We start from the raw sequence: 18657 nt of genomic DNA, 5'->3' as shown, positions 1-18657 counted from the left end.
TATAACATAAGTAATAATAAAAAAATACCACACAACAAAACAAAATAATACAAACCAACTCATGGAATTTGTTTTTTTTAAACTTCAATATACATTTTTTTAATTTAACAAATATAAACTTACCTTCAATATTTTTGTTGCAATATTTTGACCACAATATCATGGTTAGACGATATTTTGGAGTCCATTTTTTGGTAGAATACCAGCAGAGCTGGAAATGAATACCTTGAGGCTAAACATAGGCAGGTGATTTTTAATTTGGTAAAGCACCTTAACCCGGCATCCCTGACCCTGCATGCTGTCACAACGCGGTTGTTATAACAACCGCGTTGTGACAACGCATAACATTACTCCACAAGTCATTACCACGACTTGCGGAGGGGGCAGAAGGTGTTGAATTTAAAATCCAACACCTTCCCTAAAGTCTTCACAGACTGGAGTTGAAATGGTAAATTTTACTATTTCAACTTCCAGCGCCCCGCCTCCGCAAGTCGTTGTAATGACTTGGGGAGTAATGGTATGCGTTGTTACAACGCAGTCGTTGTTACGACCATGTTGTGACAGCATGCGTGATAATGGTATGAGGCATAAAGAGGCATATTCATTTAATTTCATCACTGATGTTACCTATGATGTTATTTGTGAAACCTTCTCTTATATAATGTCTCAATTAGCAATGTTAAGCTGTGAGGGATGAGAAATGGGTACATAACTACACCATAACAGGTTAATTTCATTCTTTTTCAAATTATGTATTGTAACTTTGCCACTGTTATTAGGGGAATGTTAGAAATTAAGTTTCTGGTTGGCAGAGGTATGCACCTTGTCCATGCAGGATTCACCACTCTATTCAGAGTAAGCTAGATGCACACTAAAAGATAAACTGTGCTCACCCTCGGCTAGCTTGGCACAGAGGAGTCAGGATTATCTAAAGAAGCAATGTGTGAAGTATTTCTGCAACATACACACACAGTAACACAATGACAATACCACAAAAATACTTTACACAGGGTTAGAAATATAGATAATAATTTTATGAGTAAAACAAGACTGAAATAACAAACATCCGATAAATAGAGCCAGAGTCATGAATTTTGAAAAACAAAATCATAATATGGTGCTTAGAGTCTTAAAGCTATGAACTGGGACATATGGTTGTTCTAGACAGGGGCAAATCCAAAGTTCAAGCCTACCGCGATGGAGTGCAGGCCTACTACAGGGTTCACACAGGTCCTGCTGAAAAAGTACCTTGGGTGAAGGAAGGATTGTCGCCGAGGACTTGATGCATGGAACAGAGGAGGTGATGTGTCATCATAGATACCTGGGATGTAGGCGATGCATCAGTTCTGATCCACGCAGTCTGAGAAGCCTCATTGGTGAATTTATTTGTGATGCAGGCATTGCGGTGTCATCGAGCCACACAGTCCATCGTCATCAACCTGAGCAGTCTGTTGAAGTGATTTCCTCGAGTAGGAGCAGCAACTGCATTGGCATCAAAGGAGATGCATTGGTTCCAATCGGCGCAAAAACATCTATACATTAGTTTTTTCATCAGGGCAGCAAAAGCTCACTTTCAAGGGCCCATGACTGAATTAGCACCACTTTGCATGGCAAGACTCACAGATGGCATAGTCCAGGTGATGTTGCAGAATTGTAGGAAGTGTTTGATGTTCTTGAGGCTTCAGAACACGGGGCAAGCCTGTGGAGTCACTCTGGGTTCAAGTGTGATGGGTCCATCCCTTCCCTCAGCATGGCAACAGGCAGCACATCAGAGCATTAGCGCAGTTCTTCTACAGCAGCACTCCAGCAGAGTGGCAGTCCTTCAGCAGCCTGGCAGTCCTTCTTCGTAGCAGAGTTCTTCACAGGTTCAGAAGTATACTGACTTGGTAGGGTCAGAGGCATTGGGGCACATGCATCAAGCATTTTTGGAGTCGCAAACGGTGCGATTCCTTAAAATCGTCCGTTTGCGATTCCAAAAATGCTTTTTGGAATGCATCAAGCATTTTTAGAAATCGCAACATTTTTGCGATTTCTAAAAATGCGATTTCTTTTAAGAAATCGCAAATTTGCGATTTCTTAAAAGCAATGCATGATTACTTTTATAATTGCGAATTCGCAATTAGGGTGTCAAATTTACCGAGTGGTTGAACCACTCGGTAAATTTGCAAAAAGTGTTAAAAACGCTGCAAAAGCATTTTTTACACATTCATGTTACGGACACACATGCCCCTAGGACATGTGTGTGTGCAACATGATGCGAAAACAACATTTCATGGGTGCAGGGGGGGGTCATTTGAACCCCTCTCTCCACCCTTGAAATGCAATCAGGATTTGCGATTGGCAAAGTGCGAATTTGCAATTCCCATTCATTCCTATGGGCATTTTAGCTAATCGCATAATATTTGAGAATCGGTTAAAATTGTGATTTTTACCGATTCTCAAATATTTTGAGAAAATGTACATGCATCCCATTTTGCATTTCCTAATTTGCGATTCCCTAAAAATTGCAAATTAGGAAGTGCAAAATGAAACAATGATGCATGTGGGCCATTGTACTTCTACCCAGTTGTGCCTTTGAAATGGGGGTGACTTCAAAGAAGGTTCTTTGAAATACACAGCGATCTTTTCTTCCAGGCCTGGCTTTAGGCTAATTAGCACTTTGTGTCGGAACAGGACGCTGCCTATTCAAGTGTAAGTGTCAGCTCCCTTGTCACTTCCTATCAGGAAGAGCAATCAGAAGCAAAATGAGTTCTCTGTTCCACCTAACCTTCCTATGCTTGTGGATGTCTAGAGGGAATGCACAATGTGTAGCTGTCACCCACTCAAGACATGCATTGGAGACATGCTGCTAGGCACACAAAGCAATATGAGCAGAAAAAATGCCCACTTTCTAAAAATGGCATTTCGAAAATAGTATTGTTAAATCCAACTTTACCAGTAAAGCAGGTTTATCACTACCATTCCAAAGATATAAAACATGACACCGTTCTAACCAGGAATAACAACATAAAAGTGCATTAAGGAATGTTCAATGTTAACCTACGAGAGAAGTAGACCTTACAGTAGTGAAAAATTACTTCAGCTGTTTGTCTCCACCAAGACATGCAAAACTCAAAAGTACATCTCCTACCTTTTGCTTACACTGCACCCTGCCCTACAGGCTACATGGACCTACCATAGGGGTAACGTATGTGAAATAAAAAGGGAGTGTAAGGCCTGGCAAAGGATTTTAAATGTCATTTCAAAATGCCAGTAAACTACACACCCAGGCCTTGCAATTGAAGGTCTGAGACAGGTTTGAAAGGCTTTTAATGCGGGTGTCACAATCAGTGCTTTAGGCCCACTAATTGCATTTAGGTTACAGGCCCTGGGTATATTCTATACCACTTTACAAGTGACAGACAAGTAAACTATATATGCCAATTCTGTATACACCAATGTTATCATGTTTAGTGGAAAATCACATGCACCTTAGCACTGGCCAGCAGTGGTAAAGTAATCAGAGGCCTTGGGCCAACAAAATGAATCAGCAAAAGGAGGAGGAAAGCAGGCAAAATATTTGGGAGAGGCCACCCGAATGATGACAGTTGTAACACTGAATGGCTGTGTTTATGCAAGACTTTTTTTGTCTTTTCAGTACTTGATGAATCCTGAGCATTTTACAAAGTGTATGTACATAGTACATATGTAGTTGGTTAGGTCAGACTTTCCATTTGAACGGAATTTATTGATTGCTTCATAATTTGGGACTGAATACCATCTTGAATACCAGGACTTTTTTTTTATCTTTCTCTGGGTAAGTCTCACTAGCTGAGTCTCACCCACAGTGATTTCATGGTAATTGGATGCAGCTAGTGAAAAAAGCCACTAGTCTGGCAGGGGTTATCCTTGCATTGTGTTTTGAGCGCAGTCCCTGACCAAAGGTCATGCCTTGTAAACAACCTCTGTATCGAAAGAATTTGGATGTAGCAGATTCTAAATGCACACCAGAAATTTCCTGAAAAACAACAGCTAAAATTAAGTTATTGTTAGAATTCAGTATAACACATTGACATATGTTAAAAAACCATCATATGTTTAAAAAGTACCTCTGAAATTAATTTAAAAAACCAAGACTCAAGTGAAGTCATGGTCACTACACAGAATATACAAATACTGAAAGTCTTGAGTATTGTATTTGATGTGCAAGTCATAGTTTGCCAGGCTGTTATACAAGTTATGGATTGCAGGTCTAACCATAAGGTGAATTTCAGTGTGTTTTACTTTTGTCACCAATTTTGGCATTCGCTTATCATCGGTAGCTAAGGCATGATTTGCCATAGTTTGGTAACTTCTGTTCAAACAAAAAAAGGTAAGGGCCAGGGTCAAAAAGATGTTTCCCATTTTTGCTCCTATAGGATATTTTCCACATCCAATAGTGAAAACACTAAATTTATTTACATTAAACCAGGCATGAAAGTAGAGCTTTAGTCAGTGCTTTTGTATATATGGTTTAAACCAATTCAGTAGTTTTCAGGAAAAAGTGTTTGAAAATGGTGCAGCCACTTTCCTAAAACATCCATTTTAGTCTATGGAAATTTGAGCTCAATGTTCACAGACATCATTGGACTAAAATATAAAAAACAAAACACTGGTCATTGGATGAGGAAGCTATTTGCTCCTTTTAGCTATTTGTGGTCCGAAGGGGCACTTTTTGGATGTTTAAAAGAAAAACAACTGTCTTGCTGCTGTCAGTACAAGGTAAGTGCCACGGCCTCTTCAGTCACAAAATTAAACATACCTCATAATGGGGAAAAGTAAACAAAAGCTGACTCCCAGACCATTGTAGGGAAGCACACAATGTTCCCAGTGAATAATTAAAATGTGAAAATAATTCAATCATGTGCGATAATCTGTAGACTATTTTCCAAGAATGCAAACTGAACATACCTAAAGCCAAGCCAGAACACTGAGGCTGTAAAAGCTAGGAAGTGAACTCCACAAACCTAAAATAGGACAGGAACCAGACTGTGAACTATTGAGTATGTCGAGTCTACAGCCTAGTTGTCAAGGTAACCATTTCATACAAAACAACCTTCGTGTGGCTGTAATCAAAACAGGACTGGCACCCATCCATTGTCTGTAGTTATTAGTTACAAGTTAAAACAGCCTCAGTAGCCCCCACAAACTTTCTGGTCATTGTGTTCCATCTTTGCAAAATAGTTGTTCTTCCATTGGAGAAAATCTTAATAACTGTTAATTTCTTTAATATATTTCATTTTTCTTAACCCCAAACACATGTATTCCACTTTTTGTGAGATGTGTGGTTGACAACCTAGTTGTCGCTGCCATGGAATTCAACATCGCTCTAAGTGTGCTGAGCTTTTGGACCTAAAAAATAGGCTCTGAATTTCCAAAACTTTTAGGAGCTCATTACGATTTCGCTCAACACCGACTCGGATTCGAGACCAATTGACTTGCGGTCGGCGGTTCCAGCCACCAATTACGATGCGATGAACACTGTTTGTTTGGATTCCCATTGATTCCTATGGGAGCTTGTGTTATGCCAGAAAATTGCCCATAACACAGGCTCCTGTAGGGAAATGGAGTGTTTGTGTAAAACCCTGCACCCTGTCGCAACACAGTGCAGGGTTTCACAGGGGGCTCACTTAGGTACCCCGTCAACCGTAGGCCACTAGGGCTATGGGGCCGTACCAGGGGGCCCTGCCAGTGGCCCCCAAAGTCACTTTCTGACAGCCTTTCCATGTCAGACAGGCAGATGTGGAAAGGCTGTTTGAAATCCTACATCATAATCCCAAGGTCGTAATACTCTGCGAGTCTATCTGAACCGAGTCGGAATGTCCAGGCGGTTTATGCTCTGATCGTGAACATCATATTTGGTTGGTCGAAATGACTGCCCGAGTCGGAAGGGCCCCGATGGGTTCAAAGATATTCCGACTGACGGGAGGAGGCTTTCTGCCCGACATCGTAATCAGCTCCTTAGGCACCATTTACAATTTGTGAACACTTATCTTTCCTTCCATTAAAATGTCCTCCACTACAGATTTCATTTATAAGATCAGTGAAATTAAATTTGTCGAACATCATCACCACCTCCTTGTAACAATGGATGTAGTGTCACTGTACACTCAAATCCCGCAGGAAGAAGGAATTCATGTTCTCGAGTATTATCTTGATACAAGAATAAGACCTCATCGGGTACCAACTGAATTTATTCTCAAACTGGCAAGCTTTGCCCTGAAGAAAAACTACTTTAATTTCGATGGAGAGTTCTATTATCAAATCAGTGGAGTAGCAATGGGGTGTCCCTTCGCCCCAGAGCTAGCCGTGCTGTTTATGGCATCATATGAGGAGAAGTTCGTCTATAAAGATAATCCTTATCTTGAGTATATAGAACATTGGACAAGGTACATAGACGACGTCTTCTTTGTCTGGACAGGACAAGAAGACCAACTGAAAGCATTCCACCTATGGCTCAACCAACGAACACAAGAGATCCAATTCAGTTTAAATTTCTCTAAGTACCGTATGCCTTTCCTGGATGTGGAAGTATATCCAGCAGACGGTGGATTAGTGACCACCTTATTCAAAAAAGATACAGACCGGAACAAATCTCTCCACTTCCAAAGCAACCATCCCAAAAGCATGAAGGACAACTTACCCTACGGGCAGTATTTACGCATTCGCCGAAATTGCCATTTCAAGGAGGATTTTTTTGAAAATGCTGAAAAATTAACACACAATCTGTTGGAACGTGGATATCCAAAAAAACTACTAAAAAGATCACTCAAAAGGGCTTGGTGGACACCGCGAGAAACTCTACTTGAACGAAAAACAAAAAAAGAAACAGACAGAATCGTGTTTGTCTCCACATACTGTCCCAACTCAAATCTGGTGAAAAAAGTAGTTTCTAGCACTTGGCATCTGATTAAGAATATACATGCCACGTTAAACAACAAACCCCTATTTGCCTTCCGAAAAAATCGAACAGTAGGTAACCACCTAGTACGGGCAGCTATGCCGCAAAAGAAATCCCAATCCCTGAGATCTTACGTTGGTCTACCTCCAGTCAACTTATCATGTTAGTTATCGTGATCTCTGTATTTATATAGAGTCAATCCGGAGACAGATAGATAATACTGGAATCTTTATTTATGCATTTTCAAGACGCTTTCTGTTGCCAATACAAACTTTAACATGAGCGTGTGCAATCAGTTGTTTTTCACTACAGGACTTTCAATATAACCCAATGCATTTCGAACCTATATGGTTCTTCCTCAGGGGTCGCTGTGAAAAATTAGAAAGATGCGCTTTGCCAACCACTTTTAAACATAACCTACCCAGTGACAAAAAAACAGAAAATACACATAAAAATTATTCGTTCACTTCACATTGATAGAATCTCATTGTTTCTTCATATCGGATTAGAAAGAGCAACAACAACAAAACAATACAGCTGTAACTGTTAGCTTTATGTGCAAAGCATCACATGGGATGTGGCACACAGGAAGGTACAACTTACAAATGCATCGACAATTGAATAAGCCTTACACAATTATTGCTATTGGTCACCTATGGCAGACATGGAGTTGATTCCTTAATGCCAGATGCAATGAAAATGTAAAAAAAGAATCCTCCACACAAAATTAAAAAATTAAAAAATAATAAAACATTTAAAAAAAACTGCAACTGAACAAAATTAAAATTAAGAAAATTATTAATAAGTGACATTATCCTCAAGCATATCATTTGCTTTTATTTATGAAACTGCTATCTTATTGCTTAGCCATCCATGTAAGCATATGGGAAAGGGTCACACTGGCTGGACACACAAAATGGCTTCCTACCATTGCCACAAGGTCATCAACAACAACAACATAGAGCAAAAAGGCATTGGGAGCAAAGAGAAGACATGCAGGTCTATGGCAAAATCGCACTGGCTACCTACACAAAATGACCACCGACCAAGCACATGGTGAACCAGCAAGCAAGGAGGCATGGCCGCAACATAATGATAGAAGAACAACACATGCAAACCTATTGCAAAAGCACACTGGATGCCTACACAAAATGGCCACCAGCCAAATGGTCAGACAACAATAACCAGCAAGGGGGCATGCCTATGGGGAAAGCACACTGGCTGGCTCAACAAAATGACCGCCAGCAACATTGTCATAACAACATCAACAAGCAGTAGGCCTGGAAAAGAATAAAAACATGAAGGCTAGGGTAGACACCAACGTAAAAAATGCTCCCTGGCCACATGGCATACTGATTCTTGAATAACAAAGGCTAAAGGTGGCCTATGCCAAACACACATATACACACACACACACACACACATACACACACACACACACACACACACAGTGACCAGACAAAAAGGCATGGTAACACAGAGAACAAAGCATTAATTTAGCAATGCCAAAAATGAAAGTGCATAGGTCTAAAAATGTTGACAACAAAAAACATTCTCCAAATGCATTTCCCCACCACAACACTGTTTGTGTGGAAAAAATATTAAAAACACAAAAAAAAATCACATTTTGTATTTTAATCTAATACCATCAGCTGCCTTAATGATGTTTCATTTCTACAGACACCACAGAAACAGTTGTTTCATGCACCCATGAATGGTACAGGGCCTGCTGGTTGGAAGGCTCATTACAAACTAGGCCACATAGTGAAATAATTAAGTCAATCAATATTGCAAACTTAGTAAAAAAAAACATGGAGAAGAATAAAGAAAATGTACTGTATTGTGCTACATTTTCCTTCATAAAAGAAGATACATTTCATGCACAAAACACTAGGTCCCTACTAAAACTTCAGGCCACCCACCACAATAAATTTATAAAATTGAAAAAAAAGTACAAATAAATCCAGGTGCATGCCCCCAGTCAAACAAACAACACCCTTATACACCAGTTTTTCAACTTACTTGTGATATATAAAAAACAAAGTCCTTTAATCCATGGTATATACGTAGCAGACAAGGAGAGTGATCCTTTCAGCTCCAAATCCCAACAAAAGTGACCAGGAGAGGGACAAAGCACTGGCAGGAGCCTGCTGAACAGGAAGTTGAAGTCTCTGAAAACTTCCTTTTGGCTTGAAAAAATTGTTTTAAAAAAAATGGCTTCTCGCACAAAAAACCAACTCCAACGGCCGGTTTGTAAAGAAAAAGCCACTCCAAATGCATTTCAGCTGTATTCTCAAGCAGAAAAGTTGCTCAACTGCTCCGTTTGCGATTGCGATTGGCTCTCAGAAAGCTACATGCGTGTTGTTGCTGCAGGAAGTCGTGTGAGTGAGTACGAAGTCTCGTGGGAGCTCTCTAGCGGTGTGAAAAGTCTTGTACATGCTCGCAAGTGGCCTGAGAGTCTTGGCACTCATGCCGAGTGCCAAAAGAAGACTAGACCGCGAATGGAAAGAAAACTGTGCTTTGCGCTTCAATGGCAGAATTCAGGAATTCCCCGTCTCTCTGCAGAGTGTCTGAATTAAGCAAAGTCTGCGAGCAGAGCAGAGTTTACCGCCTGGAGTTAATGATTAATTATTTAGAATGTCTATCTTAAAATCTCCCAGTGTCTTATCTGGTTCAGCCTTATACCAAGATAAAGTACATAGATGTATGTGCATTCTTCCTTAAGGTACGAAGAATTTTATACAAGATTCCTCAAATTCACAGAATAATAAAAAAGACTAAATGAATGAATGAATGAATAAATGAATGAATGAATGAATGAAGAAACACTTATAAAGCAAATATCTACCCTAAGGCATCCCAGTGCTCACATGATGTCCCCACAACTATGTATTGCATTCACAGTAGCAAAACACAGTATAGCAGATAAAGTCAACAGAGTTATGGGTTTGGTTAAAGTGATGCTGTGCCCTTCTGTTTCCTTATTTCCAAGTTAAACTGCAGATGTGTCTGTGCAAAATCGCATACAATGCATGAAGGATTTGGCCAAAACTCAACAAGAGAATAGTATGGTAAAATCGACTTGGGCAAGTTATGTCTCAGCATCTGTGTTTTATAACTTCCTTGACCAGCAGGTAGAAGTAATCAATGTTGTCACAAATGTATTAAAAGTGTCACTGTGCCATTCTATTCCCAAAATATAATCAGAACTTGAAGAACTACATGACGGCCATTGGGCCATTTGCTGACACTAGCTGGTCAGTTTTGAACATGAATTTTATAAAGGCTGCTATTTATGGAGATTGTGGAGATTTACAAAATTGTAAAGCATGTCGACATATGGTAATACTGTACTGATGAAAGATTCTTTTCTGTAATGACTTACGTTCTGCTAAGAGAATGGGATAGATTAATAAAATGTGGGACGAGCTTTCCTAATGTAAATCGCATAGTCTACACTTAGTAATCAGTGGTTTCACCAGCCATTTTGGGGTATATTTAATTGTTTTACATAGACTAAAGAGCTGATGTAGTAGCGTATTTTTGTAGAAATATCTTTATACAGTTGTTAAAAATGGCGGTGGGCAAGGCTGCTTACTGGGGTTACTAATTGTCCATATGAGTCTTCTTTTGCTGAGCTCCTCCTTGTCTATGTGCCATGGCAACTTTAATATTTGTTTATTTATTGCACTCTTAAATGACTTGTTGGGTAGTGATGGATCCAGATGCTCTTCTGCTTTCAGGTCCTTCTGCACCAGCTCAAGGGCATGGACCCAGTTATTTGAATTTGTTTGAGGACCAGTTTGGATTTCTTTCCACATCAGAGAACGTAATGTGTCTTAGCCTTACAATATTAAGAGTAATATGTATTTGAGTAATGAGCCTTTTTTTGTTAGATCTTGGTTGTTCAAGCTAAATTCAAGACAAATCTAAGACGGCAACAAATTCTGGAGAAGATGGAACAGGGACGGAATACCTTGTTTTGAGCGGAGTTAAAGAAAGCCCCAAAGTTTCCTGGAAAGGCTTCTGTCCCATAGCAAAATGTTGGGATAAACGTGGACTTTATTGCTGTGAGTAGTGGCTGGAAGGTCAGACTTTGTAGTTTTCGATGTATTCACTGTAATGCTGAAATCAAGGAAGCAATTCTTGTTGTCAGTGAGTTAAGATAGAGTTGGAGTGGCAGCCTATCTTGTAGCCAGATACCAAGATATTTATGTGACGAACCTCGAAAAAATGATTGCCCACCCAAAGACCAGCTCCCATTCTTGTTGACCTTCCTGCCAAAAATCACAACCTTTTTTTGAGGTTGATGGTTGTAGATATCAAAATATTATATTAGCGTGTTTTCCTAGGCTAGAAATATATCCTGTCAACACACATTCTAGAAGCTTTAAACCTCTAAGACCCAGACTGTATACTCTCTAAGGTTTTGTGCTTTGAGGAGGATCTATGCTAGTTTCTGAGTCTCCATTGAATTTCCTGAACTTCTGTTTATGAGAAGTGCCATCTGAACTGCTTAAAGCTTTATGTTTTAACCTCTCATTTCAGAACTCTTTATTGGTTTGAAATTCTTTGCTCATCTTAAGATTAATAATAGGGATTTATTTAATGTGGAATGTGCTTAATTCTTTTTTGGTCTGTATTGTTATATTAAAAAGAATGGATGATTAATAAAGAAAAACTTACTAAAAGATTGGAGAAAAAGCCTTTGAACTGACATATAAATATCATCATTGACTCCCAAATAGTTGATATCTAACTGTGATGAGTAAATTGAATTTTGATTTGCAGCTTCTGATTAATTTTTTAAATGCATCCAAGATCCAAAGACCAAGGTCCCAGTGACAGCATGGACTTTTTATATTCAGGTATGCCAAGACATAACATTTTAATATTAAACCAAATATTTACTAAGGTCTAATTCTCCACCAAAGCCTTTGTTTTGATCCTATGTGTGAAGTGTTTCCATGTTGTGTGTGATGACCACAGAGGTGCAGTTATCCTGCTATGGGACGCATCGCATAGCAGTGCATTTGATGAAGAAGTGTGAGAGATAGACAAGCAATTTTATGGTTTGTATTATGCTGGTACCTTTGAACAACTCTCTGTGAGTCTTTTTATGCTATTTCATATGGTATGGTCTGATGGTCTGGTTACTGCACATAGTTGTCCAATCTGAGATTCTGTGTATAGTTGGGTCCTGAGGTGGCATGGTTGAAGGACGAGAAAAGTGGAGAGCATTTTTACTATCTCATATCTGAATATCTTTGTGAGATTTAAAGAGGTGGTCAGATTGTAGTTATTTTGGACTTTCAGTAGTGGACTATATTAAAGTCAGTCAAATTGTCCAGCGATGTGTGACAGATCTCTTCAATTACTCCTTGTCTGTTAATTTGATGTGGCTTTTTTTCTGCATTACAGTGCTGGTGATGGGCAACCATCATAACATATTTGTAATATATGAATTTAACAGGTACAAGTTATAATTTGCTGTTGACCGCAGGGTATTGTTGTTTTAAAAATATTGTGGGGCATAACTGTTATATATGGAAGCACACAACTATTTAATGCCACAGTAAACCATTTGTGAGCACTTCTAGCTTTGCTCTATATTGAAACCAGTTTGCTGGTTGAGATATTTGCAATTTGTGGGTTGTAAGCGGAGGATTGGTCTTGATGGTGCAAGTATTTTCTGAGCTCTGTTGATGGGATGTGGGTGGTGCAGTTTTCTAGGAAATTGCCATAATTTCAACTGTCTTTGGAACTGTTTATTCTCCTGTGTGTTTCTAATACTGGCTGATAGGGAGTTCCAGAGTTCAGCAGCTTGTACTAAGAAAGCAGTCCCTCAAATCGGTTTCTTATGATAAGGCGGTATGATGCAAAGCTTTTGCAAGCCTGGAGTGCAGTATTTTGTTTGGTTTCTAATGCTCAAATTAAAATTTTAGGCATAGATGTCCTTTTCCTTGGGAGGCTCTATGGACAATGCAGAGTGCCTTTAACTGTGCCCTTCTACCTATACATTGCCAGTGGAGCGATTGCATGACCTGATCCATGCATTCTCTTGGTGAAGGTTCAGAGTGAGAACGAACATTTCTCATATTTCTTTTTCCCCGGAAAAGGTGGGGCGTCACCTCAGGTTCTTTTCCCAGGATTCGAAGTTAATTACACAAGACCCTTGGGTCCTGGAAATGATTCATGGCTTCAAAATAGATTTTACAGAGGTCCTAGTCCAATCCTCTCACCCAAGAGAATTGAAACTTATCTTAGACTAATATAAAGTGGTAGAAGAAGAGGTTGTCTCTATGATACATAAGGTGCAACTGTAGAGGTTCCTTTGGAAAACAAAGTTTTTGTAAGTACAATCTTTCTTGTGGAGAAAAAAGCAAAGGATGAAGGCTGGTTATGTATCTCAGGTGCCAGAACAGATTGCTAGTCTACCGACATTTCAAGATGGAGGGAATCCATCTCCTGAGAGACTTACTACTAGAAAAAGACTGAAGGATGCCTCCTTCACAATTTCCTTGGCCATGGAGTGTCAAGGTTACCTCAAGTTCATATGGAATCACAGTCTTTTTTCAGTTTCAGGCATTTCCCTTTGGTTTACCCACGGCTCCTTGGTGTTTCACCAAGCTAATGATAGTGGTTGCATCCTTTTGGAGAGAGAGAGGGATACAGTTGATTGTTTATCTAGACGATATCCTCATAATGTCCCAATATCATTCTCAGATTTTAAAGGATCTGGATTTAGTGGTAAATCTTCTATGGAGTTTGGGTTTTGTGTTAAAAAAATGAGAAGTCCATCCTATTTTTTTCGGAGTCCCTAGAATTTTGGGGTTTTACAATAGACACAATAAAGACCTTTCTTCTGTGGCCTGGGGAGAAAATTACTAATATTCAAAAGGAGATACACTTTGGCGTCGATTCCGATCCGGTAAAATGCGCTCCGAATCGTTGTACGGAGCAATTTTCCCCGTACGAATCGTACCCGTACACGTCCCCGTACGTACAACGAAGTACGATCCGTACCAGGAGCCAAAGACCGTACGAGTCGTACAGGACTCCGTACGACTAAAATATCCGTACGAGTCTCACTCGGAACCCGCTGTACGTGACATCGCTACGGGTCGCGGCTGTTTTTTACGACCCAGCAAGTACGATTCGTGTCGGGCACGCAACGTACGAGCCTTTTTTTTACGGGAGTTGGAAACAGCCGTAAACGCATAGTTCCCGCCAAAACAAGTACAGAACGCCCCCCCGGGGACGCCGCGTACTCCACATGATCGCCGGGGTACGCCCCGTACCCCTGCGATCATGTGGGGTACGTGCCGTACACCCAGCGTACATGGGGTACGCACCGTACCCCATGTACAGTGGGTGTACTGTGCGCACCCCATGTACGCTGGGTATACGGCGCGGACCCCACATGATCGCAGGGGTACGGTGCGTACCCCGGCGATCATGTGGGGTACGCGGCGTACGGTGTGTATGTCATTGAGCGCTTTTCCATACGAATCGCCCTTACCTGACGCGAACCGTACGAATAGCGTCCTGATCACCGGTCCAGATCGTACTCGCCGGGTCGTACGGTGTGTTTACAAGTCGTACGGAAACGGCTCCGGATACGATTCGTACGGGGGATTTTTTTTACCGGATCGGAATCGACGCCCTTGTGTTAGTACAGGATTCTATAACCTGAAAGAGCCGGCCAGGCTTCTAGGTCTCATTTCATCTTCTATTCAAGCTATATTTCGAATAGGCCATTCCATGATCGAGCTCTACAGAGGGTAAGCAAGAGGCCTAAGAGGAGGATCATAGTATGGAGACAGGGTGACCCTGAATCAGGATGCCAGATTAGAGCTTCATTAGTGGTTGGAGAACCTTGATGCTGAGAATGGCAGAGCAATTTTTGGGAGTTCCCATAATAGAGCCGGACACAAGACTTCATGGTTGGGATGCACGTCTGGGTAACAAAACCACAGGAGGCTAATGATCTTATAAGCGGCGGTCCTATCACATGAACTTTCTGGAGTTGACAGCAGGCCTCTATGATCTAATGAGCTTCCAACCATCTCTGCAGGGCAGAACTGTCATGTTGAGAATGGACAGTGTGTCTGCAGTACCATACATAAATCGGTTTGGGGGGTACAAAATCCTTAGACATGTTGGATTAAGCCAAAAGAGTTTGGATGGTCTGTCTGGAACACAAGATCAGTCTGAGAGCAAAGTACTTACCTGGGACAAGCAATATTGCAGCAGATTGGAACCTGAGGTTCCTGAGAGACTACAGCAACTGGGAGCTGCATATGAATCACTTCAGAAGCCTGTGACACTTATGGGGTCCTTTGGAGGTGTATCTCTTTGAAAGCAGGTTGATATTTCAACTGAAGAAGTACTTCAGCTGGATGCCAGACTCGGGTACTCACGCAGTCAGTGCATTCCTGCAACACTAGAAGGGAACCTGAGCTTATGCCTTTCCCATGTTTGCAATTATCCAGAGGGTTCTCAAGAAGGTAAGGCAGGGGCAATGTTCTCTGGAAGTAGTAACTCTCTTCTGGCTTGACATTCCAATAACCTTGGAATTCACTTGCGATATTCCCTTGCTTTTACTAGCAGAGGTAGGCATTTTAAGGGACAGAGATTGAAGAGCACACCCTCTGGCTCAGGTTAGTTTTTGAGCCTTCTTGCCTGGAAAGTGTCAGGTCTTTTGGGAAAGGTTGAGTAGCTCCTGGAGGAATCCTGGGCTCCATGTACCCATTATAGACACATTGGAATATGGATAACATGGGTACGCTGGTGCTTGGAGAGGGACTCGGATGCCATAGAGGCTCCTATAGATGAAGTGGTTAATTTCTTAGTAAAACAGTTTGATAGGGGCCTTAGTTATAAGTCACTTAAATCTTTCATATCTGCAATTTCAGCAGGACATGCGGTAGTAAACGGTAGGAGCATTTTGAAAAATATCATAGAATGTATAATTCATAGGAGTATTCGGCTAAGGAGACCCCCTGGAGCTAGATATGAGACCGTTTCGGATGTTCAATGAGCCTTGGATCTTTGTACAGCATAGCCTAGTAACGGTACACAGTCTACATATCAATTCCTAATTGTCGACCTACACAAATATCGGGTTGGAAATATCGAAGGTACAGAATTTCGATGTCAAGAATATCGTTGGACAGAATATCGACCCTTAGGTAAGTAATATCGAATTTATTTATATCGATGTAAGTAATATCGAAGTTAGTAATATCGATAGCATGTATATCGATGTACCTAATTTCGATGTTAATAATAACAATATTTGTATTATTTTTATGTATTTAATTATGTATGTGTAATATGTTTTTGTTAAGTATTTAATTTTTTAAAATTATATGTGTATTATTTTTATATATTTATAATGGTATTTTTAAGTAAATTTTATGTTTTAGTACCGGAGCAGGTTGTGGGTTTATAGGGGAATAGGGTGGGAAGTAATTAAAATATACTTAATTAATTAATAATTTTTAGGAATTATAAATTAATCTTTGTTTTTATTTATGTAGCGGGTTGTGGGTTTATAGGGGAATTGGGTGGGAAGTAATTTAATTGTAATAAATAATGATTTATAAAAAAAATATGTTATGGATAATTATTTTATTTATAATTAATTATTAATTGGTTAATAATTATTTAAATTGATGATTTATTTTTTTAATCGGTAATTAATGTTTTTAATTGTTATTACATTTTTTATTGTTATTTCATGTTTGTAATTGGGAAATAATTTTTGTAATTGCCAATTAATTATTTAATTGGTAAATAATTTTGTTAATTGTCAATTAATATTTGTAATTGATAATTATTTCCTATTAACTGGAAAATATTTGTAAGTAATTGGTAATCAAAAGTGGAGAAGTGTGGCTCAGGGGTTAGAGGTGGCAGACCTGGAGCTTGAGTTCGGCCCTGGACCAGGGTTCAATTTCCCGCCTCGGCGGGTCTTGGGCTCAAAATTCCACGGACTCGTTAATTCTCACTCCGGTGCCTTCTCGACTCACGGGTTCACACTCTGCGACTCTGGGCAATAGCTTGCTTAATCTCCACATCGGCCCCTCGGCCTGGCTTTCAGCTTGTGGATACCCTGCCAGGGTTATCTCACAGGGGAATACCAGGACGGGTTCCCTAAGCAAGCGCGGAGATGCCCCAGGGTAAGTCATGCGCTATATAAGCTTCATACATTTACATTTACATTTATAAAAAGTATTATTTGGTATAAAAAATTATTTTATTGTTTAATAATTTTAATTGTGAATTAATTTTAAATAATTTTTTTGTAATGAAAAGTATTTTATTGTTTATTATTTATTATTTGGTGAGTAATATTTATTAATTAATATTTATTGGTATGTGTTGTTAATTTATTGTTAATTAATTATTCAAATGTAATTGCTTTTAATAATTATTAATTGTTTGTAAATGATGTAGATTTATTTTAAAATTTAAATATACATTATTTTAAATATAAAAATTATTTCTACGTATGTTATATTTAAATTCTACGCTATCCAACGCTTTCCCTACTGTTGCACCCTCTGGAGTTGGAATAGTAATTTTTACCCCTACACTATCCGATGCTTTCCCTACTGTTGCACCCTCTGGAGTTGGAATAGTAATGTTTACCCCTACGCTATCCAACACTTTCCTTACTGTTACACACTCTGGAGTTGGAATAGTAATTTTTACCCCTACGCTATCCAACGCTTTCCATACTGTTGCACCCTCTGGAGTGGGAATTGTAATTTTTACCCCTACGCTATCCAATGCTTTCCCTACAGTTGCACTCTCTGGAGTGGGAATAGTACATTTTACCCCTACGCTATCCAACGCTTTCCCTACTGTTGCACCCTTTGGATTTGGAATAGTAATTTTTACCCCTACACTATCCAACGCTTTCCCTACTGTTGCACCCTCTGGAGTGGGAATAGTAATTTTTACCCCTACGCTATCCAACGCTTTCCCTACTGTTGCACTCTCTGGAGTGGGAATAGTAATTGTTACCCCTATGCTATCCAATGTTTTCCCTACTGTTTCAATCTCTGGAGTTGAAATAGTAATTTTTACCCCTCGCTATCCAATGCTTTCCCTACTGTTGCACTCTCCGGAGTGGGAATAGTAATTTTTACCACTACGCTATCTAACGCTTTCACTGCTATTGTACTCTCTGGAGTGGAAATAGTAATTTTTACCCCTACGCTATCCAACGCTTTCCCTACTGTTGCACTCTCTGGAGTGGGAATAGTAATTTTTACCTCTACGCTATCCAACATTTTCCCTACTGTTTTACTCTATGTAGTTGAAATAGTAATTTTAACCCACATGCTATCCAACGCTTTTCCTACTGTTGCACTTGCTGGAGTGGGAATAGTACTTTTTAGCCCAACGCTATCCAACGCTTTCCCTACTGTTGCACTCTCTTGAGTAGGAATTGTAATTTTTACCCCTATGCTATCCAACGCTTTCCCTACTGTTGCAATCTCTGGAGTGGGAATAGTACATTTTTACCACTATGCTATCCAACGCTTTTCCTACTGTTGCAGTCTCTGGAGTGGGAATAGTAATTTTTACTTTTTTTCAAGTCAGAGCACTTCATGCTCGCTCATTTTCAGGTAATTTTTATGGTACATTGCACACAATATACAGCCACTTTAGGAGATTACATCGCACTAAAGCCACATTACTGATTTTTTAATAGCGACAAC

The sequence above is a fragment of the Lissotriton vulgaris genome, chromosome 3_1, assembly GCF_964263255.1.
Source record: "Lissotriton vulgaris chromosome 3_1, aLisVul1.2, whole genome shotgun sequence".
NCBI lineage: Eukaryota > Metazoa > Chordata > Amphibia > Caudata > Salamandridae > Lissotriton > Lissotriton vulgaris.
This window is presented reverse-complemented; position numbering follows the sequence as displayed.